Below are 27,338 nucleotides of genomic sequence, written 5' to 3' on the forward strand. Positions count from 1 at the left end.
ATGACTTGGTCCAAAAGTGGTTTATGATAATACCTGGGTTTTATGTCCGCCTTTTTGGGCCAGGAGAGACTCCTCCTCAAGGTATCTCCTCTTTAAAGTGCGGGGGTGGGGTGAAAGAGGAGAATGAGAATGAGTAAGAAAGGGTAGTTCATTGACTCAACTTTATGAATGGGCTTTTTAGAGAAATGCAGAATCTTGATATGGTGTGGACATAAGGCCGACATTCACATTATTAAAAGCTAGAACGCTTCTGTGTCTCCTTTGTTAGCCTTTGAGTCTGATGAGCTATGTCCTCAGTAGCTGTTCACTCTGGGGGCTCCGAGTCTAATTGTAGGTACATACAGCAAAGTAGCAAGAGCACACAAATGATGAGAACCCTTCTGTAAAGACTTAGCAGGGTCTCCGGTACATAATGAGCATTTGAGAAAAAATTAGACCCATACTCATAGAATGGCAGTTGTCTCCCTGTTGTTTATCTCCTCTGTTAAATGGCTAAGTCCTTGACAAAAGGGACTGCATCTTAATTTGCCTTTGTATCCAAAATACCAAGTCAAGGCTTCGTATGTAGTGAGCACTTGATAAATATTACCTCGCTCCATTTAAAAAATAATAAATGGTTGCCATGCACAATTTATGTTTGTCTCCCTCTCCCTACTGAAATCCCCATGAAGACAGAGATCTGTCAATATTTTTTGTTATTCCAGTTGAGTGTCTAAATAAGGCCAATTGTAGATGCTTCATAAATACTGATTGTTGGCAATAGTCTCTTCTGACAAATTTCCTCCATTTACACGTCTTTCGTATGGCCCCAAATGGTTGCTGCAGTGTTTGAGCCTGGATGGTATCTCCATCATCAACTAAAAATACTCAACTTGCATTTGGACTTTCTTGCTGTTAAAGTGGCTCTCTCTTCTCTGAGCAAAGTATTCTTTCTTCAGACAGAATTACTTGTTACAGATCAGAGGTATATAAAGCTTCAGGATAGCTCACCCAAGAAGGAGGAACTTCGGACAAGGCTATGCAAGTCAGAATTCTCAGGAAGAAGTCATTTACAGGTTTCGAATATGCAACTATATAGTCTCATTAAATGTAATGTTGGCAGTAATCAGTTCCACTTCACTGAACTTTTCCAACAGTCCAATTTGAAAAGCTCATAAGAATAATTGATCCCCAACTCATCGGTGACAAATGTTAGAGAAGTTGAAGAACTTCGCACTTATTTTTGATGAGTTTATAACCTAGTAGAAAGAACAAGGAGTATACCCTTGAAATGATATTACAGGCAAAGTTTCACGGAGTGCACGTAAACAAAGTTTGAACTGTATCCAGAATACCCACGTGTCTCCAGTTCTGGTGGCAGGGGCAAATTGGTGAAAACATTTTTTTTCGTAGTATAGAAACAAAAAATACAAGCAAAAATAAAGTATAGGATATATGAAATCATTCGTGGGACTCATGGGATTTAGACTTCTTCCTTCCCTTTGATATCAGTTCAATAAATTATGCAATAGATATTTTACTTTAGAAGGAATGAAGTATGAAAGATTAATAACTGTCCGAAGGCATGACTTTCTAAATTAAGAGTATTTGGGTCAGATTAAAAGCGTGTTTCTTTTATCAAGTATCAATACTTACTCTCTGGTAAGTATTCTCCTATGTTCTTTGTGACTGTTGTCCCATTTAGTTCTTGGAAACACGGTAAGTTGAAACATCTATCGTTTTAGAGGTGAGGAGACTGAGGCAATGGAGGAGTTTGGAGGCAGGTAAGTAGGGAGCCAGGATTTTCAGTTGGCAACTGAATCTAGAGTTCATAGCCCTGCCTACAGAGTCCAGGGGTTGCCCTAGCCGACTTCTGGGCCTCAGTGGGTGGTGGGAGGCAATTTCATGAGAGTGACTCCTGGAGAAACAGAAGAGATGAGAAGGCACGGAATTAACGTAAAGCTTAAAAAAGGTTAAGGACACAGACAACCCCCCGAATAACACTGAGCAAAGGTCAGTCGTGGTGATTCAGAGGAAGGAGGTGAGGGCAATCCTGTAAGATCCTCGGGTCTAACAGGTGCAGAAATTCAGGCTTTGAGTGGGGAAGGTATTTTGGAAGTTTCCACTACTCCGGAATACAGAGGTGATTCTGGAGCCCAGGTAACTCCTTGGGTTTAACTCATTGGGTTCAGGTATGTTGTGTGGGCAGGAGGCTGGCAGATTATTAAGATCAGGCGTAACAAGAAACCTTGAGAGCCGGGACCAAAATTTAGGTATTAGGGCAGTGCAACTGGGTACTTTAGTTACGGCAGTCACACATCACATCATTGCAAATTTTATGTTCATTTCAAGATATTGCTTACTGTGCCAACCTAAAGTCTCTGGCAACAACCAGTGACTAACTAACTCTTTAGTTGATGCTGGGAGTATGATTTCAAAAGATACACACTCTGGAATCACAGAGCTGAAAGTAAAAATTCAGTTCGGTAAACACCGAATCTGGAGACTTACCTAAATTGCCAAGCAAGATCACTAACAAAGAAGAAAGCTAGTTGGACACTTCCGTAGATACAATCGGATGTCTATCCTGTTTTCATTTTTGGGAGACGTTAGGGAGCTTCTCACTGTAAAGCTGTATGCTTTTATGCACTGCCCTAAACCTTCCATAAAATCTGCAGGAAAAGTTAGCTTGAATCCCGTATCTGCTGTATATCATGGAACCTCATCACTACGTACGTGGCATTCTGACAGAAGCTGCAGAAAATTAGTCCCAATAGCTTAGCAATGCTTGCATTTAAGAGCCCATACCAGAGTGTTCTTCCTACCGATTCCCCTTATGTTCCAAAGGGAGAACGGTGCAATCTATTTGTGGCTGCATAAACGGCATGAAATACTACAGTAAAAGAATTCCTTGTTCCTTGCAGAACAAGCTTGAGACTAGTGTATTTTATGTAGTGAGGGAGCATAATTATTTCACCATGTGTTTGTTTACTAAAATAATTTATGAAGGGATAATCCCCCTTTGGAACCAGCTCCTAAAGAACGTTCTTGATTCATGCCCCTTGGCAAAGCTGTCTTGCTATGTCTTCTGCATGAGGTTGTAGCTTTGCAACGAACTCCACATTTTATGATTAATTTGCAGCTGCTTGATTCAAATACTGCTGAGCTTACTAGCTTTTTTTCCCCTCTGATCAACCTGCCCCCCCCCCCCCTTCTAAACCTGTCAAGTTCAAAACTATCGTGAAGGTGTAAATAATGACTGGTTGTTACATTTATTCAAGTGGAATCTTTATTTAGGAGTGAGACCACATGCCTGGCATTTCACACATTTTCACACAGATGAAACTTTCAGAGAATCTTAATTTGGGAGTACATGAGGAACCGCAGGGGCAGATGAGAAATCTTTGAAAATACATTGGGGAATAGCCATTCAATGAAGAGGGTTAAAAATGAAAAGCCCACCAACTTTAGTTCTAAAAATAAAATTATCTTTTTCTGGCTGAGGAGTGTTAGGCAAAGGCTGATGTTTGCTGAGCCTCAGTTTGCTTTAATACTTTTTTTTATAAAAGGAGGCATAACTCTCATACCTCAAATGAGGTTGTGTATTAAATTCCAAAATATTATCAAATGCTGTGTTATTATTATTGCCTTATCTTGTTCAATTATTTTCCACTGCATTTTATTCAGGTCAAAATATCACAGTGATGAACTCCTTCTATCGTTATGTGCACAAACACGAACCCAAGATTGTTCTAGGTTCTGTAGACAGAACAGTAACCTCTGTCGCAGCTCCAATGAGGGAAATGATGAAAGAAGAATATGTCAGGTGTTGCCAAGTGCTAAAAAGAAATAAAAAGAGCAAAGCAAGGAATGAGCCAATGATGAGGAAGGGTGTTATTTTGGTTTAGGTAGATGGAAAAGTCTTCTCTGATAAGGTAGCGTTTGAGAGTAGATCACTGATAAGCGAGGGAGTAAGTAAAGTAATGGAAGACTGTTGCAGCAGAGGGCATAGCCAGGGCAAAGGCACTGAGGCAGGAGCATGCATGCTCTGTGTGTTTCAGGAAGAACAGGAGGGTCACTGTAGATGGGATATGGTAAGCAAGGGGGCAATGTGATAGAAGACGAAGTCGGAAAGCAAGGAGTGGGGTAATGGAGGGCCTTGAAGGCTAAGCTAAAGGACGGAGACTTCATTCTGGGGGAGATGTGAAGCGTCGGAGGGTTTTGAGCAGAAAAGTGACATGATCGGGGCATGGTTGTTTCCATCTATTTTTTTGGAGAAGAAACTACAAGGGGGCAAGAGTGGAAACAGTTGTGAACAAAAGATGGCAGGCGATGGAAGCAGCGGAGAAGATAATGACAAGTGATCAGATTCTGAATATATTCTGCAGGGAGAGCTGACAGTTTCCGGAAAGACTGCACTGAAGGAGCATGAAGGCAAGTGCAGTCAACTTACACTGCGGCTTCTAATAATGACAGGTGATTATTTGAAAGCGATGCTCCCAGCCCACCAGCCCACACAAATGTTTGTCCCGAGATGCAAACAGAGTTTGGTTTCCTTCTGTCTGGCTTGGTTTTTATTTAATTTTTGCTCCGTTTTCACTCTGCTCTTACTTTGTTTTATTTTAATATCTCAGCATCTCAGGAGCACAGAATTCATTATGTGTCTTTGTTTCCGGAACATCATTATCATTAAGGCAGGCAAGCTCCATTTGACCTTATTCATCTTTGTTTTCATATTTTAGCCCCTTTCATCTGTGGATTCCTGTTTTCTCTTTTCCCTTTGCCTCTAGTGCACAGTCAAATATATCTGATATTTATCTTTGAAAAATGTGCGGTCATGGCTGTAAATCTATGCCTAAAGTTTTGCATAAATAACATCATGTTGTAGATTGTGTTTTCTTCTTTCTTTTTTGAAATAACACTATACTTTCGACACTTTACGTGTGTTGCTTTTTCTACTTCCGGTGCTTTGTTTTATTCTGTGCAGGTTGTGTATCAGTTCTGCTTAACTTTTCCATTTGCCTGGTTATCTAGTGTTTTTTTTAATAGCTAATGGTGCACTAAGGAATATCCTTTTACATGATTCTTTATAGTCTTAGGGGACAATTTCTCTGGAGGATGTGACCAGTAGTTACTTTTCATTTAAAGATATTTGGGGCACCTGGGTGGCTCAGTTGGTTAAGCAACCACCTCTTTATTTCAGCGCAGGTCATGAACTCATGGTGGTGAGAGCAAACCCGATGTCGGGCTCTATGCTGGCAACATGGAGCCTGCTTGGGATTCTCTATCTCCTCTCTTTGCCCCTCCCCCACTCATGTGCACTCTCTCTCTCTCTCTCTCTCTCTCAAAATAAATGAATAAGCCTAAAATGTTACCAATACATTCACAATGAGTCATACAGAATCAGCAGTCATTTCTCATTTACAACAGAGAACAAGGGTGCTTGGTTAATTTTTAAAGGATAAATAAGTAAGTTTATTTTTATTGATATAGAGGCAGTTTAGAAGATTATAGAATGCTTTGGCACTCAGTTTTGGAAATTTGGAATTGACACTAAGAATGCTATGTGGGTATAGAGAGAACATCTCTCGATATAATAAAGGTCATATATGACAAACCCATGGCTAACATCATACTGAGTGGTGAAATGTTGAAAGGCCTTCCTTTTAACATTAGGAAAAGACAAGACGAGGGTCCCCACTCTCACCATTTTTCTTCAACATAGTATTGAAAGTCCTAGCAAGTAGGCAACAAACAAACAAACAAATAAAAATAAAAGAAAGAAAGAAAGAAGGAAAGAAATAAAGAAATAGCAAGAGAAAGAGAGAGAGAAAGAAAGAACAAAAGAAAGAAAGAAAGAAAGAAAGAAAGAAAGAAAGAAAGAAAAAGAAAGAAAGAAAGAAAGAAAGAAAGAAAGAAAGAAAGAAAGAAAGGAAGAAAAGGCATCCAGATTGGAACGGAAGAAATAAAACTGTCACTGTTTGCAGATGTGATAATATTACATACAGAAAATCCTAAAGGCTTCACCAAAAAGCTGTTAGAAGTAATAAACAGGTTCAGTAAAGTTTCAGGATAAAAAAATCAATATATAACGATCTGTTGTGTTTCTGTGCACTGAAAACAAACCATCAGAGAGAGAGATATAAAGACAACAATCTCATTTACAATTGCATTAGAAAGAATAAAATGCATAGGAATAAATTTAACCAAGGAGGTGAAAAACCTGTATGTCGAAAACCACAAGACATTAACGAAAGAAATTGAAGACGCAAATAAATGGAAAGGTGTTCTGTGCTCATGGATTGGAAGAATCAATATTGGACCATACTACCAAAAGCCATCTATAGATTCATTGCAATCCTTATCAAAATTCTGATAACATTTTTCAAAGAAATAGAGCAAATAATCATAAGATTTTTGTGGAATCACAACAAAACCCCAAATATCCAAAGTAATGTTGGGAAATAGGAACAAAACTGGAGACACGGCACTCTCTGATTTCAAACTATACTATAATGCTATAGTAATTAAAACAGTGTGGCATCAGCATAAAAACATACACCTAAGCCAAAAGAACAGAGTAGAGAGCCCAGAAATAAATCCACACTTATATGGTCAATTATTTTATGACAAAGGATCCAAGAACACATAATGAAGAAAGGATAGTCCTTCAATAAATGGTGCTGAGAAAACTGGACAACAGATGCAAAATAATGAAACTGGGCCACTATCTTCCAGCATACGCAAAAATTAACTCCGAATGAGTTAGACTTGAATGTAAGACCTGAAAACATAAAAATTCTAGAAGCAAACGTAGCCACTAAGTTCCTTGACATAGGAACTTGGCAGTTATCTTTTTTTTTTGGCAATTATCTTTTTAATAGGACACCAAAAGAAAAGAAAAGTGGGACGACACATATCGTCAATATTTACACGCATGAGAACAGGATTCAGACTTCTTTTTTCAGTAACAAAGAGGTCCCCTTAACAACATGTTCATTATGCTACCCGTATCCGGTCTTCAGACTCACCATGTTTCTGCATAGCTCGGAATTTGCTCCCAAAGTAAATAGCAGTTGAGCCTTGCGAGGTTGCCCTGTGCGTGTGTTTGCCCACAGAGAGAGCGGGCGACGGGCTACTTGTATGCAGTCCAAATCCTCCATGACTCTGAGTGCCCTTCTACATGGGCCACAAAGAGGCAAAGGCTGAGATTCTCCAGGACACCAGCAACTGATCAAGATGACTAGTACTGCTGGGTGTACTACTCCTCTCCTCCCATGTTGGTGATACACACTATCAAGAGAAAATGAGACGATGGCGGTTGATGATAAAGATGGGGGGCAGACAGAAATGCAAATGCTGAGCCAGCAGAAGAAGAGTCGGTCAAGGAATCCCTGAGGAAGGGCAGAGTCTTTCTCTTCAGATCTCCCAGCCAAAGGAAAACGTGTGCATGGCGTGAACATTCGGACACACTGATCAGTTAACTGTCAGGATTCTGATGTAACGTCTTTCTGAAACTTGGAATAAAAATACTGAAATGCTAAAATTTACTCTCATGTTTTAATGAGGTAGCGGCTGGTTTCAGCTGAACAGAATTAACTACATCCAGATTAGCTGGGTTGTTACAGAGTGATGGGGAACCCAACGGTCCTCAGGAGGATGCATTCTGGAGACGACCTGATTTACGTTTTAGCTGTGTCACTGGTACCATGTGCTTGGACAAATTCCTTAACTTTTTCATGCCTCTGTTTCCTCATCTATTTAGGTAGATAATTATACCTGCCTTGGATTTTATGAGAATGTAATGATGTACGTCCAATGGCAGCTTCTCAAACATCACTAATATGATCAACTGATGAGCCAAAAGTAAGTTTATTGATCATGTTGAAAGAGAGAACAGCACCTCCATGGAGGTGGGGTAGTATCTCATCATATATGGAGAACTTGAAGTCTGGTTGAAGGCAGGAGCTTAGTCAACTTTGGGTGTGGATCACAATAACACCGTTTAAGATGGGTGGAAACAGCCAGTTCAGGGTTCTGAGACATAAACTGTCCATTGAAGCTTCTTATCGAAAAGTGGATGGATTGTTCTGGAAGATCGTGTAAGGAACAATCAAGTTACTGGCCTGGGGAAGAGTATGCTGAAATGGTAAAGTTGTGCTACCGCAGACAGTAAGCTCTGTGTGTGTGTGTGTGTATGTGTGTGTGTGTGTGTGTACACGCGCGTGCATTAGGGGCATCGTTTAAATGGTTCCAGTTTTTAGTTAGTGTGTATAAAGTGCTAATTTCTTTGTCTAGCATAGAGTAAGAACTCAAAAAATATCGACTCAGATTTTTCTATGATAATATTTCTACTGCTCTGGGAAAATCTTATGAAATGTAGAACTGACTAAGCTAAGGCTGCTATATACTCAGTTTTATCCGTATCATCGATAAAGTGTGTGACATGTGTCTGGGAACGTGGGAAGGAGATGAAGGGCACTAGAGTAGGAACCAGGAAAACTGATTCTAGTCCCATCTTTACTACTAATCATTTGGGGGACCATAAACAACGCATTCGCTTTTTTTCTAAATCCGGTCTGTCCTCCCAATAAGGGTGGGGGTAATACCAGTAACTCTATGCTGACGGAGTTTGATTGGATGATGTCAAAGCCCTGGCCATTTCTAAAAGTCTAAGAAATATTGTTTTGATTCGTGTGCTATTAACATGAGGACTCACCAGGCTGAAAATGACTAAGAAGTGTAAAGAAATAAAACACTGAGTGGGCCACATTTTCTGGTGTGTGAAGCCTCCAAACAGTAGAAAGTGTTGGCTGGCCTTCTAGTCATAAGGGTACCACTTAATGTAAAGGGGACAAACCGGAAATGCCCTCCGCCTGGTTCATATTGGTTGAAGTTAGAAGGTAGACATCTATTGCTAATAAAAGCAATCTAATTTATGAAGAATACTTGTTAGATGGAATTTACTTAAGCTGATTAGTTATTTCTTTAGAGTTTAAAAAAATGTTTCATAAATAAGAATTCATTTGCTTATGTACATTCCATAAAAGCATTTTATCCATTCAAATGATCTATTGAATGTGTACCTTGTACCATGTACCTCGTAACTAACACAAAGTCCGTGCCTTGAATGTATGTATGTTTAGTTGAGAAAATAGACAAAGAACAAAAATAAATGGATTAATGTGTATTATAATTTCTGATAACTATTAGTGCAAAGAAGAAAAATTAAATACAGGTCTTATAAAGCAGGTTTAGAAAGGCTGAGGGCAAGGGACCATTTTAGTTTGTAAGATAGACTCCCTTTCCTAAATAGGCAATATTTGAACATCAATCTAGTAAAGTAAGCACATGTGTGAAAATCACTCCCAGAGTGAACTACATGTAAAGAAAATCGGGAAAAATATACTTGGCACATTCAAGAAAAATGGGGAAATTGGACACGAGGGGTTCGGGCAGAATGACGGAGGTAGAACAGAGGGCAGGTAACCAGGATCCGGGTCATGGAGGGACATTGAGGAAAAGGAGAAAAGATTGTAATCCAAGACTATTAGGGAATGTCATCTGGAGGCTTTAACCAGGAGTGCAAGGTAATCGATAATCAGTTTTAAAACGGTCATTCCGATGACGTGGAAAACAGATCCTAAGGAGGAGAAACACAGGCTTAGGAGGTCAGTTAGGCCCTGTTGGACCCGCAGGGCAGAAATAGAGGGTTGGACAAGGTGAGGGGGTGGGGACGGGGAAAAGTGATCAGGTTTGGGCATCTGTTGGAAATAGACGAATGGAAGCTGCTACTGGGGGGGAATAAGAGAAGTCTTGCACCACGTGAGGCTTCGGGTTGAGCAGCCAGTTGAAGGGTGCTTGCACTGATTTTCATGTAGACCAAGGGAAGGACTAAGGAAGTCTTTGGAGCAACACAAGGTGAAATTTGTACAACCTTTTTCTTTTTCTTTGTGTTTGCTCTACCCTGCCAGGATCTGGTTGTATGCTTGGCCTCAAGAGGTTATTTTGGTTAATTACGAAGGCGATTCTGCTCCACAATTATCTCCTTAAAGTCTCTCTCTCTCTCTCTCTCTCTCTCTCTCTCTCTCCACACACACACACACACACACACACACACACATATCTATATACACACATATAGATATGTATCTATATATCGCTATATATCTATATTGATACATCGATATATCTATAAATCAGTATCCCCCCCCTTGTATCTTTCAGGGGTAAGAAAGGAAACAATAAGGAGAAAGTGGGAAAATCTAAATATATGAAGATACATATGTATCTGCCTCACAGTTTTTCCTGAAACAAGTCCGAGTACGATCCACCAAAAGCAAAGTTTTGTCATCCACTTTGCCATAGCAACGCAAAAATGCCAGTTTCAAACTATCATATATTCCGTTTTGAACTGATACCAAAAAGTAGAAAATGTTCCTTTGGTTGCAAAATTTTTTTTTATTTCTAATGTGGACAAAATACCTTCACATTTAGTAGCACCAGGACATGGAAATATTTAGAAACAATCAGAATGCCTGGTAGAGTATACTCAATAAATGTTCATTGTCTTCCTTTGCACCTTCCTTCGTTCAAAACACAAAGTCAGGTGGAATACGGCTTCTTCCGTTCATGTCTTCACTGTCCCTTGCTAGTTGGGTGTTTGCTGACTATCTGAAGGGACTGTCAGGCAACTCACATGAGTCTGTCTTAGCCTCCCAGTATAGCCGATGATGGCCTTGTACAGATAGGAGCGACCCCTGACCTTAAAAGGAGACGGAACTATGGTGACCTTCTGGGAAAGCTCAAAGAGTTGAAGATTTGAAGCTTTCTGTTGCACCTGGGACTTCTAAAGTTGTTTCAAACGAGTCTGTATGTCTAGAAAGAAGTGCATCAAATGTACTGCTGAGGTCCTTCAACCAAAGAAAGTCGGAAGTGCAAAGGGGAAAACAAAATGTTTGCTTTCAGTATTTAGTCCGTTAAAAAAAATCGTGTCTCTATAAACGTTCCCCAATAGGGCCATTTTACAGCTGATCGGCAAGTTCATCCAGAAAAAATATATACATATTTTTAAACACAACCAATCCTGTGCCTTATTTGTGCTCTGGAAGAAGATTTAAGAGTGTCTCTTCTCACTAACCATAAACTTCTCCATGAAGCAGGACACATCTAGAGACTCTAAAAGAAAAGAGTGCAAGAGCTCAGAAGGTACCTCCAAAATGTAAATTTGTCCAAAGAATTTTGTGCTAAGGGTTACAATTTTTTTTTTGTATCTGTTTTGGTTTTCTTTTCATAAAATTCGGGTTAGCGACTTTTCCTTCTCTTGCCTGCCTCCCGCAAAAAGACAGAGAAAGAGAAAAAGACAAATATGGCTCTCAGAGATACAAACTTCTTTTTCCAAAACAGTGTAAAAAACCACAAGCTACCGGGTGAAGACAAGAGATCATAAATCAGATGGCCTCAAAGTAGTTCATATTTCAGGAAGCAGTCACGGAGATACCAGCCTAGTGAGCCACCACGTCCCCGAGCTCTTGTACATTTATTCCTTCTGCCGCGAAATCTACAACATGACTTTGACATTTTCTGAGTAATTTCTCAAAACTATTCATAGGGGAAGGGAAGGAAAAATAAGATAAAAGAGGGAGGGAGGCAAACCATAAGAGACTATAGAGAACAAACTGAGGGTTGCTGGCTGGGTGTCGGGTGGGGGGTGGGCTAAATGGGTGATGGGCGGGGGGGAGGGGTGGGCTAAATGGGTGATGGGCGTTAAGGCGGACACTTGTGGGGATGAGCACTGGCTGTTGTATGTAAATAGTGAGCCACTAAATTCTGCTCTTGAAATCATTATTACACTATATGTTAACTACCTTGGATTTAAAATTAAAAAACTAAACAAAACCTTTCAGTATGATGTAGGAAAATAGCTCTTCAAATACACTCTTGTGAGGACTTGTGTAAAGAATTTTCAGTTACATTATTCAAATTATTCTTGTCAGGTACTAGCTCAGGTTTGGAATGAGTTCGCCAGGTCTGTGTAATTTTTGCTAAGTGCAGAACTTATTTCTATATATGTTCTAGCTAAATGTTTTCATTAAGGAAAAACAAGTCTTTGAATGTTTACAAAATTCTCCCACTAGCCACTAGATAAAGTGTCTTTGTGAGAGCTCAGAACACATACCATCAAAAAACAATTTAGAGGGGTGCCTGGGTGGCTCAGCTGGTTAAGTGTCTGACTTCGGCTCAGGTCATGATCTTGTGGTTCACGAGGTTGAGCCCCACATCGGGCTCTGTGCCGACAGCTCAGAGCCTGGAGCCTGCTTCAGATTCTGTGTCTCCCTCTCTCTCTGCCCCTCCCCTGCTCACACTCTGTCTGTCTCGCTCTTTCAAAAATAAATAAACATTAAAAATTTAAAAAAAAAATTAGAAATCTCCTGTGGAAAAAATTGTCTTCCTGAAGTCTTTATTATAAAATATTTAAAAATTTTAGAATTTGAGCTTGTCACCTACTTTTCTTAAGTAATTTCAATATACTCTGAATTATTCTCAGTACTGACTTATATAAATAAAGGAGATGAAATTTTCCTTTAAGGTACCCACAGCCAGGTGGATAATGAGAGAATATTATTGGCAACATTTGCCAATGTGGTAAATATGCTAAATATTTAGACCTTTTCAAATGATTCAGAAGATCAAGTATGGCCCTAATTCAACAAGAATAAAGGGGTGTTTGAGGAGTGCCTGTTGTGATAGGGACCTTTGCAAGCAATGAGAATCCCCCGGGAAAGTAGCACACCTTCAAATCCATGTTAGCAAGACATAGCCCATCAGAATACCGGGGTGTTTACATCAATACAGATCACCCGGGGACCTCCACAGGACCGAATATGTATCTTTAGTTCAATACAGGTATTTACAAATGCAACAGATACGTTGATTTGAACTTGCATATCAAACAAGACCTTTTTGATTTTCCAATAGTTAACCATACAGATCTTGAGGATGAATAGCGACTACTCTTCATTAAATTATCTGAGAGACCTGGGCAACTGTGTCTCTTTCCTCATCATGGTTCCATCTTTGTTCCTTCCGACTTGTCTCATCTTGTCTTAGGTGGGATTCCTCAGATGCGGGCTCTGGCTCCCGTAACTTATTGTGGGAGTGCCCCCAGGGGCAGCAGAGGTGAGCGAGGCAGGGTGAGGCAAGAGAAGGAGCTTCCTGAGGACTAGGTGTCCTGGTCCTAGGAGCTCAGAAGCATGAACTGTCGCACTCTGATCCCCCCGGCCCACTCACTCATTGTCAGGAGCTACCCCTTGGGAGGTGATAAGGAGTCAGCTGTTGAGTAGCTTCTGTTGACCCAGGAGAATTTTCTGGGCAAGGGGGCAGCCTGGAGATGGACGCAACAGTCTGGTAAAGGGGATCTGGGCAGTGCACCAGGAGGGCCTGCCACAGTCTGCCACTTACATCAGCCATGGCCAAGCAGAAAGCCTGCTCACATCAGGCAAAACTGGAACTTCCGAACATTTAGAGCTCCAAGCTGTGCAAAGCAGAAACAGAAGGTAGCTCATGCTTGGGAAAATCCTCCAACCGCCCTACAACGTCTGGGAAACATGACCACTGCTGAGGCAGGAAGGAGCATAGACCCTCCGTTACGTGTACTGGCAAAGAAAACAAGTGTTACCTCAGCTGAATACTTCGAGGAAAACTCCTATATTTCACACATTCTTTCCTTGGCGATTACCAACTTTCATATAAAAAAAAAAAAAACAACCCACAGCCTTCCTGGATTTAGTAATTTGAACTAAAAGATGTTCTTTTGCCAAATTATAATAATACTTGATCTATATTGGGTACTTAGAAGATTCTGGAGCAATATCTCACTCGAGCAATATCTGGGCATTGTCTCCTTTTATCGTCCATTCAGCTGAATTTAATTTAAAGTTGGTAATTTAATTATCATCTGCAGTTTTCCCATGAAGAAACTGAGGCAAGGGAATATTAACCAGCTTTCTGAAAGTCACCCGGCTGGAGGTAATAATCTGAACCCAAAGCAGCCACGCTGAAACTTTAATATGCACCTGAATTGCCTGGGGATCTTATTACGAGGCAGATTCTGATTTAGTAGATCTGGAATAGCATTGGACCTCGTTTTTACGGAGAGGAGTCTAGAACGTTATATCATGCTGCTTTCTGAAAATACTTCTTAAGAGAGTGTGCCCAGCGGATCTGTATTTAGTTGTTTCATGCTTCCTGTAAACAAGGGAATTTTATTTTGTCTCAAAATCCCTCACACTTGTCATGATGCGATGCTGCGAGTGTTTGTGATTGACCTAAAAATTGTTATTGTTGGTCAGCCCTACATTTTAGGATGAACGAAGTATCCTTAAGCAGTTAAACACCTTCACCAACAGGCTGAATTCACGAGCTGTCGCTGATCCCGTATTTGGCTGCCGGAGACAGGTCGTAATCCTCCAGAAGATATCTCACTTGTGGTCTTCAAGAGCTCAGCTTGAAAGAAGATCATTGCTTGGCTGCTTCTGGCTTCCTCTTCCTCTCATCCCAGAGAGGCCACTGCAAGGAAAGGGCAAATGCCTTCTATTCACAACTGTATCAGCAGAGCAAGGAGCCGCCACGCATTGGGCTGGAGGTGGTTATGATATGGAGGCTCCTCTCTGTTTCGTCTCATTCTGGGCATCACGGAAACAACAACAACCACAACTGCCCTCCAATGTGATGTAATTGCTCAAACTATGTTAGGGATGTCGAGACGTGCATGGCAGTTAATTCAACAACTCATTGCCATGTGTCTACACGTGTGCCAGGCCATGTGCCGGAAGCTGGAGCTCGGCTAGTAAACAAGGCCACAGTGCCCAACAGTGTCTGGTGATGAGGTCAGCTTTAGCTCTGGCGGTGGAGAATGTTCCCAGTATTCCCAGGTCTGATGCCTTGGTTGGCTAATTACAGAAGCGTAGGGAAGGGAGTCCTTGCTCAGCCCCCAGCTACATCCTTAATTCTGGCCAGTTTTGTGTCACCATCGGTATTAGCCTGGATCCTAGAGTGGCCATAGACAAACAGACATCATCAAGAGAGGTTTTCTGCTGGATGAAGAATGAAGAAAAACCTGCAAGTCAGTACGGAGCCGGCTTCACATCTCTCTCTCTGCTTCTGGGAGTTCAGTGTGGAATAGTGATGACAGCTTTGGACTTGGCCTCCCAAGCTTTGAGTTAGGCTCTACCAAGCTGATGGGGTCTGCTGCTTACCTGACTTCTAGCGGCCCCATCCAGTCGGCTCTCTGAGAGGCCAAAAAGCACACGGACTCCCAGGTGTCGATTACAACCCATGTAAGTCTGTGAGTCTTACATACAAGTGAGGTTTTTCTCCGGGGTTGAGATCGTGGAATTTCGTTCAGTTTCTAATTTAACTACCCCCCCCCACCCGCCCCTTCCCCAACACACACACTGTTTCCAGCAGGAGCTATAGAGATACTGATTAAGCAGCAATTAAACATCCTTACACTGTCATTATCTCTCCTTAAGTAGCCACTTCAGCCATGAGGAGAGCATTAACTAAATCAGAATTTAATTTTCCAAGGGGGTAGGTAGGCTTTCAATTTCCCTGATTCTGGGTTTGTCAAAAGGAGCACAGAGTCTTTTGTTTATCCTAAGAGACTCTTCAGATTGAATTTTGCATTCATGGGGATGGAGTTTCTGTCTTTAGATCACAATATTTGCAAAATATATTTCCATCCAAAATAAAGCTGTCTCTGCAGGGAAGAAACCACATCTTGAACGGTCTATTAACGCTCTCTCAGGTCAGCATTGATTGGGCAAGCAGGTGGCCCACTGGTCAGCAGTGACTCTGCCAAGGCCCATGACCTTCTCAGGATGGCTTCCATTTGTTCCTTAACCCACTGCGAATTCTGCGCTCTGATATCTAAGACCTTCTGCAGACGTCTCTAGAGAGATATCTCAGTTGTCTCTGTTCTTCTCTAGACTGTCTCCATTATAGTTATTGCTTCGTGCTGCTCCCAAACTGGTCTTCTTTCTCAGGATGTTTAATAGTTCAATGCAGGAAGCTTGTTGCTAATGCTAGAACCCACCTTCCACAGGCTGCGGCAATGTGGGAGCCTGAGATATTCTAGAAGGAAAATAGAGGGCGGCTTGAGTTGCAGAATCTGATGTGATGTGATTCTGTGGTATTGTTTCAGCAACCCTTCCAATTCGCCTTGTGCCTCTGATCGACTTGCCAGCCAACATCATCTGGTCCCATGATATTTTTTGCCCTTGTCACCGACCAAGATGGTGCCCACAGTAGGGTCTCTGTAGACTTTGTTGTTACTATTTGCTTGTTCTTTATTCTGAACTTCCCACATCTGGCGTGTTCTTTTTGTTCAAATATCAGCTTAATGGCATCTTAGGGACACTTTCTGAGTTTCCAGTGAAAGTTTCCACCTAGTGACTCCATTTTTTTTTTTGGTATGTTTTGCGTGAGTAACTTTTAACTTTACTTTTATAGTTTGATTTTCACGCAAAAAAAAACAAACAATTCTCATCCTGGATTCACTATCCACCCTTGTTTTCTTCTGTAATAATTTCAGCATTAGTCTAGGACAAGGGGTTTTCTGGGCTTAGTCGCAGACTTCAAACAGACCTTGAAGAAGTCAGATGTTATTCCAAATGCTTTTGGTAATTGAAGAAGGTGGGAGGTTCCTCCCCAACCACCATCACCGCTAAGAAAGCCTGGATCCTCAAAGACCAGACTTTCATGTTCAGAAAAACTACATTGCTTACAGCCAACATTATGTTTTAAAGAGTATGACCTGAGGGGTGCCTGCGTGGCTCAGTCGGTTAAGCGTCAAACTCTTGATTTCAGCTCAGGTCATTATCTCATGGTGTGCGAGTTTGAGCCCCACATTGGGCTCTCTCTCTCCTTTCTCCTTGCCCTCCCCCTCCTCTCTGAATAAATAAATAAACTTAAAAAAAGAAGTATGACCTGAAAGAGCCTCAGAGAACTGACCAAATGGTGTCCGAGAAAACTTAGATTAATTATCTTGGTCACTGGGACGATCTCCATTGAGTTCCTACAAGTGATTAGAGCCCTGAGGTTGGTATTAAGGGTTCCCCAGGGCCGTATCCAAGTCACATCCTGAGATCATTGGGAAAAGCTTCTAAAGACCTTCCATTATGTGCGTCAACACAATTCGGCAAGCACTCGTTACATGTGCGGTGTCTTCTTTGTGGGGTAATACCAACAGGAAGAAGACTTAGGCTCTGCTTCAAAAAGTTCACAGGCTAGTGCAGGAGACAGACACAGAGATTTATGACTGGGAGCATCAGGTACAAGAACAAGAATTGCAGAACAAGAATTGTAACCAAAGAACCAAGGGAAGACAGACAAAGAAAAGATGAATCCCAGATGGTGCATCTGGCAGGTACCACACTGTTCATCATCTGATATATTTAGGGAAAGTGGCTTAAAAGAAATGTCACTCATGTGCCAGAGTTGGAGAGGTTGTCGGTCTCTAATTCAGCATTTCCAATACTCAGAGCTTCTGATGAGCTTAGCATTCTTGACATTAGGCTAAGAATAGCACAAGGCAGGCAATGGTGCCTGAGATCAGCACTCCAATCCCGTTGCCAGAGAGCAGGGAAGGAATGAAACACTCCAGGCCGTCCTCGGAAACTGGTGATTCCAGACCCCTTCATTCGAGAAGCTGTTTACAATTGCCATCTGTAAGACAACACTTTTATATCCTTCAACACATTTGGAAGAAGTGGGCTGTGTCCAAATTTAGCATAGTCTCCCTCCACATGCTTCTCATCTGTAATTTCCAAAGTCCCAAAGTATTGAAGAACTATGCTACTAAGCTAATTTTGCTGTTCCAGCACATAATCTTTCCTCAAGGAAAGTATTGAAAGCACTTCCTACCTGAATAGCCCACATGAAGGTGTTTGCCTTCATGCCATCTCATGACTTGCTTTTATCAAGGGCAAATCTTCAGAAGTAGTCTAATTCTTTTTTAAAAAAATTTTTTTGGATGTCTTTTAATTTATTTTTGAGACAGAAAGCACAAGCTGGTGAGGGGCAGAGGGAGAGGGAGACACAGAATCCGAAGCAGGCTCCAGGCTCTGAGCTGTCAGCCCAGAGCCCGACGCGGGGCCTGAACACACGAACGGCGAGATCATGCCGCGAGATGAGGCGAAGTTGGACGCTCAACCGACTGAGCCCCCCACCCCCCCGGGAGCCCCCTAGTATAATTCTTTATAGCAATTTTTGGATGCTTGTCCTTGATCCACGTGGGTATTGTGCCTTTATTTCCCCAACTGACTATGTTATGAGCTTGGAATCCAGACAGACAAGTGACTTTGGGTGACAGTTACCTGAGAATTATTTCCTCTCTAATTAGTCACTTTCCTCTACATATGTATCCCTTAGTAGACATGCAGTGCAGAAGTCCAAGATGTCCAATGGTGGCGTCCAAAAGTGTTCCCGCTGTCTAAAGATAGCAACAACTCACTCACCATGCGTATCTCTACGGAGAAAGTGAACCTGGAAGTACTCTTGGCGCCAGGGAAAACAGCGCAAACTTGTGTATCTCACAGGAGAAACTTTGGAGAATAAAATGATTGTTTGTGTCAGCAAGTCCAATGAACTTTTGTTGATGATTCTTTCTCATGTGTTGAGAGTTTGTTTAACAACCTTGAATGGGATGTTGAATCTTGTTGTGATATCCCTAGATGTCAGGAGCATCTAGCATTTTAGGACCTGCTGCAACCTAGTTTTCATTACCATGCCTGTCTTCCCTAAAGGGATATAATGTCGTTATCTTAAGAGGAGCACAGCACTCAGGCCTGTTTGTTATGTCACCAGGGGTGTTTGGGGTTCTGTAGTGATCGAGTCTTCTATGAACGCAGAAAGGCAGAACACTGTGTATTTAGTTGATCTGGGAGAATAATTGGGATGATATTGAGCCCGGTCCCCTCTTTCAATTAGGTGCCCTGTGAACCTTCACCAACAGTGGTTAAAGCCACAGTCAAAGCAAGAGGACACAAGGCCTTTGGTAATCTCCTCCTAATCTACCTTTCCAGCTCTAATCTACTAGAGGACCGAGATGCACATTCTCCCCGATCTTGCCTTAAGGAACATTTTCCATTACACATTTAAGCCATGTTCTTTGATTCTTCAGCAATTTTTGTTCATGTTCTTTCTCCATTTTGAATAAGTTTCACCCTTTCTTTTGTTTTCTTTCTTCCAAATATAGTTCCTTTGACATCTCGGTAAAGCTTTCCTCTAATAACACCCAAGCATTTGGGGGCACCTGGATGACTCAGTCAGTTAAGCTTCCCACTTCGGCTCAGATCATGAACTCGCTTTCGTGAGTTTGAGCCCCGCGTTGGGCTCTGCGCTGACAGCTCAGAACCTGGAGCCTGCTTCAGATTCTGTCTCCCTCTCTCTTTGCCCCTCCTCTGCTCACGCTCTTTCTCCCTCAAAAATAAAGATTAAAAAAATAAAAATTAAAAAAAAAAACCCACCAGGCATTTTGACTTTACTCCAGCAGCCCTTGACTCAAACTACTGTCGTAACACATACCTTGAGAAATTCGAAATTCGAAATTCGAAATTCGTTACATATTGTCTTCTTTGTCCCCTTGCTTGTAGCATCCAAATCTCATATATTTCATATTTTTAAACCTCACAAAAATAACTAGCATCCAGTAGAACTAACAATAATTCACTATTAATTCACCTAAAAATTATTTTTAAGAAAAATATGACCTGTTATGAAAAAATAATTATTGGTATCAAAGTGAATACCATTTAGTAAATTTGCTCTATCTGCCTATATGCATATCTAATCAACATAACAGTGATCTAGGTAAATGATTTTCATGGTAAAAAGGTAGGCAATTCAAACAACAAGTGCTATTTCCAACCATTAATAAAATTATTTAGTCCTACAGTTGGATCAGTACCTTAGAGACTGCACAGACTGATCTCCATGTCTTTCAAAAAAGAGATTCAGGGGGGTAAAATGGTGTATGAGCTCAAGAAAGTTTATGATCTTGATTACCAGTTGAATGCCAACAATTAAAAAACAGCTGTGGTTTTAGCAGTAACTTTTTTTTTTTAAATATAATTTATTGTCAGGTTGGCTAACATACAGTGTATATAGTATGCTCCTGGTTTTGGAGGTAGTTTCCCATTGTTCATCGCGTACATACGGCGCCCAGTGCTCATCGTAACAAGTGCCCTCCTCAATGCCCGTCACCCATTTTCCCCTCTCCCCCCACCATCAGCCCTCAGTTTGTTCTTGTGTTTACGTCTCTTATGGTTTGCCTCCCTCCCTCTCTGTTTGTAGCTATTTTTTCCCCTTCCCTGACCCCATGGTCTTCTGTTTAAGTTTCTCAAGTTCCACAAATGAGTGAAAACCTGTGATATCTGTCTTTCTCTGACCGACTTATTTCACTCAGCATAATACCCTCCAGTTGCATCCATGTAACAGGAACTTTTATCCAAGTCTTTTGTGAATATCTCCATCAGGAGAAGCACTCAAATACCTGACCCTGAACTCAATATCTACCACCATATTCAAAATCCTTTGCCTCTTATATTTGACTATAGCAGTTGTTATCCCAATAACATTCGATATAATCCTGAAACCCAGTTTTGCCTCTGAATCATCCTTTTCTGTGTCTCCAATGGATTACCAACCTCTGCCAATATTTCTGCAAATATTTCTCAAATTTCTCTTCTCAACCTTCACTCAATGAACCTTAATTTACTCCCGTTTCCTCCTCAATGGCATGGGTGGATTTAGTAACTTCTCTATTGTCTCCCTTCATTCAAACTGTTCCATCCAGTCTATCCCAGGCACTGCAATAAGAACGATCATTTTGTGACTTCGCTTCTCAAAGACAAAGGCCAAGTTCCTTAGTGTGATTTCTCATGATCTCACTCTACCCTGCATATTTAGATCCTTTTCTGGTCCTGTGACATCCTGTGACTATCCTCATGACATCCTTATCTACCCACCACATATTTTTTTTGTTAGGACAACTATTGAGTCTTATCCAGCTTTTGAAGGTAAGCCCTTTAGTCTAATAGTCTGACACACGGCAGGTTCTCAACAGATGTTTGTGGAATTTAAACTCAGTAGGAAGTGGGGGCGCCTGGGTGGCGCAGTCGGTTAAGCGTCCGACTTCAGCCAGGTCACGATCTCACGGTCCGTGAGTTCGAGCCCCGCGTCAGGCTCTGGGCTGATGGCTCAGAGCCTGGAGCCTGTTTCCGATTCTGTGTCTCCCTCTCTCTCTGCCCCTCCCCCATTCATGCTCTGTCTCTCTCTGTCCCAAAAATAAATAAACGTTGAAAAAAAATTTTTTTTAAAAATAAAATAGAAAAAAAAAATAAAAATAAAAAACTCAGTAAGAAGTGGAAAACATATGTCTTGAAGAACATAGCTCTTCCCATTACACTGGGTTACCAACCTAGCCGGCCGAGGTGTTTGCAGCAACTTATACAAACCATGCAACTCAACTCTCATTATCCAGAGGTATGGTATTCAGTGTTTTGAATCAACTAGATCATTTTGTCCCTTATGCCTCATTCAGCGATACTTTCCTTTGGGTACTGTACAGTTCACGAGAGAAGGCATGGTATAACGTAATATATATTGCATTTTTATCGCAAGGTCGTTGGTTCAAACCTCAGCGCTCAGGCCTAGAAACTGTGTGATCTTAGATGTGTGGATAAACAGATCCGAGTGTTGGTTTTCCTATTAGCAAAGGGGAATCGTGATAATTACCTCATAAAGTTTTGAAAACTGTGGGTAATTATGTAAGGCCTGTAGTGTACCAGGTACACTCCATAAATGTTTGCTTTCCTTTTTATTATTTTGTGGCCATAGTCTAGTTGGGTCTGTGATGTATTAAGAAATTTGAACCAAGTTTTATTTGAGAAGATGTTTGAACAACCGCCAAAAGCCCAATATCAAAAAATATGGCTTTCAATTATTCATTCTGTTTTGTCCTCTACAATGCTTTAGGTATTCAGATATTGTCTGCATTTTCAAATACACATTAGGGTGATAAATTGAGAGTGAAAGAACGCTGTCTAATGTGGTCTGAGAAAGAAATGTTTGGTTTGGTGGAGCATATTGTGAAGGGCAGTGAATGATACTATGAAAACTGGGGATTTTGTCCCAACACTGTCATCACTTGAATTTGGACACGTTGCTCCTATTTGTGGGGGTAGATTATTCATCTGTTCAGCAAGATAATAGAGTAGATGACTCTTGGCGGGAGGGGTCTTACACAGCTCGAACGTTTAAAATCTTTCATTATTTTAGTGGTGTCAGTTAGGGACAGCCAGAAGGGCCATAGACAGATAATTAATTTTCAAATGATTAGAACATAATCAGATAATACTGTAATAGATGATTTTCTCTCTCCTTGTCAGCACAAAGGTATTTTAGCTTACAAGGAATATTTTATTAGGGTTATCCTTTATATATCTATCGTCATTGATGTTAAATGAATTAAAAAAAGTGATGCTGGGGGAAAAGTTTCCCAGGAAAAGATGCTGAGTGAATCAGGTTTTAATGTGACTGGGAAGAAATTCTTTAATGTAATTAAGAAGACGGTCCTTTATGTAGAATATTATGCCATAGCTTTATTTGGCCCATTTTCTAATTTTAAAAAGGAAAACTCTTTAAAAAGGAAATGAATGGACAATAATACATGTCCTTTGCCAGTTGGAATGATGGATGGGCTCCAAGAAGAAATAGCCAATGTCCACAATAGGCTTGTGATAATAGTAAGTCCTCGTTCTTTATAATAAACAGAAGTGAAAGTGTATAACAAACCCTTCCAACAAATGAGTGACTTCCATTATCTGTCAGTATTCTTTTGTTTGCTTTTCTTTACATTATTCTATTCAACTCGGTTTCCTAGTTTTATAATTAGAAGTCCTTGAATATGATTAGAAGGGAAAAAGAAAAGCCTAAATGGCAATAATTTTGTAAAGCCAAGAATTGCCTTTCAGAAAATTTAGGAAGTGACCACTCCTTCTGGTAGAGAAGGAAAGTATTTTGACTAATGATGGATCTGTCTTAATGGAATGAAAAAAATATTTATTTTTCGTTGAACAGTGCAGCTTTTCAGAATTTTAAATACGGCTTTTGATGCCCTTTGTTCAACAAAGCCTTGTTTTGGGGTGCTATGTGGCAGGCAGTAAGCTAATACCTAGTCAGCATATAAAGCAAGGGAGCTCTTCTTTTTAAAGAAAACAAATTTTTTTAATGTTTTATTTATTTTTAAGACAGAGAGAGACAGAGCATGCGTGGGGATGGGGCAGAGAGAGAGGGAGACACAGAACCTGAAGCAGGCTCCAGGCTCTGAGCTGTCCGCACAGAGCCCGACGCGGGGCTCGAACTCACAAACTGTGAGATCATGACCTGAGCGAAGTCAGATGCTCAACAGACTGAGCCCCCCGGGCGCCCCTCAAGGGAGCTCTTCTGAGGCAGCCCAGGTAGATGAGAGAGGAAGGGGACCTGGTTGAAGGGCCTGCCCTGAAGCTGTATAGCCAAAAGTAGCACCCAAAGAAGCATCGTCATGTTGGGCTTTTGGAGGGGGTAAAAGGGGATCCAGCCTGGATGAAAGAGGTCCAGGGCATTTTCAGAGAGAATCTATATTTGAAGTTATTAGGTAATAATGCCATGGTTCTGAGTGTTCTAATTAATTACAGTAGAGCCTTACCCTACACCAAAGTGGAGGAGGAGGAGGAGAATGCATCCCCATGGAGATGTGCTGGTGATTAAGCTGTCTTCTTTCAGCTCGAAGCCACCCTTCCATATTCTAAGAGTTTCTGCAAACCACATTTCTCCATTGGAAACTAGGTTTATGTTGGATTCTGCCAGTAGGGAAAGGGACAAATGCAGGGTCACCAATAGACACAGTAGATGCTTTAGCCTCTACTAAAGCATCTACCATGGTACCATGAAGAGACTCCACTTGGGAGTTAAAATCATGCTGTGCAAATGGAGAAGTATATTGATTTCGGTACTCACTTTTGACTAAATGGTCTTCCAGCCTATTTCTCACCCTGCTCCCCATCATACGCACTGGCTCCAGGGACTCTCTTGACCCGTTTTCTACTTCTAAGAATTTTTTTTTACATTTTATTTATTTATTTATTATGTCTACAGATAGAGAGAGACAGAGCACAAGTGGGGGAGGGGTGGAGAGAGACGGAGACACAGAATCTGAAGCATGTTTCAGGCTCTGAGCTGTCAGCACAGAGCCCAACGTGGGGCTCGAACCCATGAACTGTGAGATCATGACCTGAGCCGAAGTCGGACGCTTAACTGACTGAGCCACCCAGGCGCCCCAACGTGTTTTCTACTTCTTTTGTAGTTCCCTCATAATTGTGTTCTTCTATCCATCAACACTTTTCCATTCCCTTCTCTCTCTAGAGTCCAGGATTTTCTTGAACTGTCCCCTCTGTTGCTGGTTCCAATTTTCTTTACCTTTATGGGCTTACCCCTTTGGAGAACTCTAAACTTTTATTTCATTTGAATCCGGGTGTGAGAAAGAGGTGAGTATATACATGTTCTATCCTCCATGTTAAACCTAAATGTTTAAAGTTGTTTTAAGAAAATCCTTATGAATAATAGTTGACATTGATTTTTGCCCATGTCTCATTCATTCAGTGGAAAAGCAGTTTGATGATGTCTTCTTCAAGTTTTCTCCATTGTTACCTTACTTTTAGGTCACCCGTTACTATTATTCAGAAATTGCAATAGGATTTATACTCGGTGCAAGAAAAACATATGTGAAGACAGTGCATGGAATAAACTGTAATCTCAGTTAATATCTTCATATTTGAGATTCACTTCTTAGTTGATATTTGACCTTAGCAAGTCACTTAACCTCTCTGAGCCTCCAATTTCCTCATCTGTAAAATGAGGATAATAACACTTATCTCACAGACATCATAAAAATTCAAATAGATAATGTATCTACTGAAGCAAATACATTATCAGGAAGCCAAGGAATTTTGAAAGAGAGTATATTATTAAGATCATACAGGGAGATGATTTTTATGGTATAGTTGTAGATATAAAGTGATAAATGTGGTCCTAACCATACATACCCATTTTTTTTATTTAAGAAAATGAAGAACTAGAAAAATTAAATGCTCTATTTTCCATATATAGCGGGCACTTACTCAGAATAGAAGAAGCAATTGCCTGAGAAGTTTGAAAAGGCTTTCCATTTGCGATGAATTCTGAAAGAGGTTCTGTAATTCAAGAAGGAGGGGTGAGACAACACATACATCTAACTCATGAGCGTGGTTGGTAGGCGAAACCCCCAAAGATGTCCATGCCCTCGTCTCTGAAACCTCTGGGTATGTTCTATCACATTGCAAAAGGATGTCTGCAGCTCCAACTAAAGTTTTTGGTCTTAAACATATGGTGATCATCCTGGATTGACCTGGCTTACCCAATCACAGGAGTCTTAAAAAACAGAGACTTCTCTAGGCTAAAGTCAGGGAAATATAGCAGAAGAGGAAGTCAGACAGAAGAGGGAGGTGGCCAAGGAACTCAGTCCAACAAACAGAAGGAGCTGAATTCTGCCAACCACCTGAGTAAGCTTGGAAGCAGATTATTGCCTGGCATCTCCAGAAAGGATTGCAGCCTTGCGAGCACCTTCATTTGCTCTTTAGATTCTGAGCACCCAACGGAGCCAGCCTGAAGTTCTGACCTCCAAAAAGCACCAGCGAATCAAAGGATTTCATGTTAAGCCAATAAATCTCTGATAATTTGTTATGCAGAGCTAGAAAACCGACACACCCAAGAAGTGGGCAGAATGTGTCTGGCAGTTTCTGGGCCAACAGAGGAACTCATTCTAGGCTAGGTTGAGCAGTGGGTAGAAGGAACAGTTCTAAATGATTGGACATATATGTAGGGGGAGTTGTTTGTGATTATCTTACTAATAATGGAACCTATTACAGAACCTAAAAGAGAGAAAGGATGAGATCGGAACTCAGTAAGAGAAAATTCTGTTGGCAATGAGTCAGGTGCTATGTAATTTTCTGGAAAATGGTGTTTGGGTAGGACATGAACGTGGAGAGGGGAGATTTGGGGAGGTGATGAACATAAGGGAAACCTAAGAAAACTGGTAGGTTTCTAACTTGGTCTCAGTAGATAAGGAGGTGGGTGAACCCGATAGGAAATGCAAAGAAAGGCACTTGTTACCGAGAGCATGGTCTTTGTGGTAAACTACCGCTATAGGTTTACTCACTCTTCCATTGTCGTATTTGAAAATGGGTGCAATAATAATGTCGTATTCTTAGGGTAATGGTGAGGATTACAGGATATGATGCATATTTGTCTTTTAGGGTTATTGTATCATTAGATAAAATGATACATGCAAATCTTGTATCAGTGTGCTGGCATCTAGAGTGCACTAAAGTAAGACAGGCTGTAACAATCTTTATTTCAACAACTTCTATCGCTAATTAGTGACAAAGCCAGGCTACTGCTCTCTCTCCTGACATGCTGTTGCAGCCTTTGCCCACATATGATTTCCTGCTTCCAGGAGAGGATGGATGAACTGTCCTTTCCTTAAAATAGACTTTTCTTAAAATAGATTCTCCAATTATTCAAGTTGTCTCCTCCTCAGAGATTTTTCTTACTGAAAATCTCAGGGTACCGGCTAAGAAAAGTGATGGCAAATTCTTTTTCAGACAGGACTAACTCAATAATACTAAACGATTGGCTCACTTTTTAAAGAATCTACTTTTCTCCCATCCAGAGGCAATCTAATCTGCGTTAAGTCTCACAGCATTAATTAGAATATCTTTGCCAAATCCGCCCCCCCCTTTTTTAAGGAGCTGTTTTTCAAATTCAAACAGTGGAGTTGTTACCACCAGAGAACCTCGACTTAAAACCACAGCTGGAGTGTATGAAAGGGAGCAGATTCACAGAGACACAGAGCTCTGACCACCGGGAGTATTAAACATGCTGTTTTCTGGAAGGAAAATCTATCTGCAATATGGACCTTGAAATGTATATTCAAAATATTTCCAAGTCGTTTTCAGCTATTTTAAACACATTATTTTCAAGATGTTAGTCATAGATTTCACTTCTCAAAATATAAATGTGGAAAAGGGAAAAACAATGCTTACTTTAAGATAAGGAGATAATTTAGGATGAGTGGTACTTTCATCCCTTGGATGTTAGTGCTTTAAAAAAAATGCCAGGAGGGGGCGCAGAGTTTTATAAATGTAAATCTTCTTAACATGCCTTCAAAAGTTCCCAGGGATATAAATTTTCCCAACACAATAAATTCAATTTTGGTCTCG

At 40.9% G+C, this 27,338-nt stretch overlaps 1 long non-coding RNA gene across 1 annotated transcript in view; it reads right to left on the bottom strand.

Moving 5' to 3' along the window:
* Positions 1-317: 317 nt before the first annotated feature.
* LOC131511565 (uncharacterized) overlaps positions 318-27,338 on the bottom strand; it is a 79,778-nt gene continuing 52,757 nt past the window's right edge. Inside the window, exons 3-4 of the long non-coding RNA XR_009261586.1 lie at positions 1,636-1,897; positions 318-1,238 (exon numbers count right to left, since the gene is read on the bottom strand). This is a non-coding gene — a long non-coding RNA (uncharacterized LOC131511565). The remainder of the gene's footprint in view (positions 1,239-1,635; positions 1,898-27,338) is intronic.

This window comes from Neofelis nebulosa, chromosome 5 (genome assembly GCF_028018385.1).
Source record: "Neofelis nebulosa isolate mNeoNeb1 chromosome 5, mNeoNeb1.pri, whole genome shotgun sequence".
Classification (NCBI taxonomy): domain Eukaryota; kingdom Metazoa; phylum Chordata; class Mammalia; order Carnivora; family Felidae; genus Neofelis; species Neofelis nebulosa.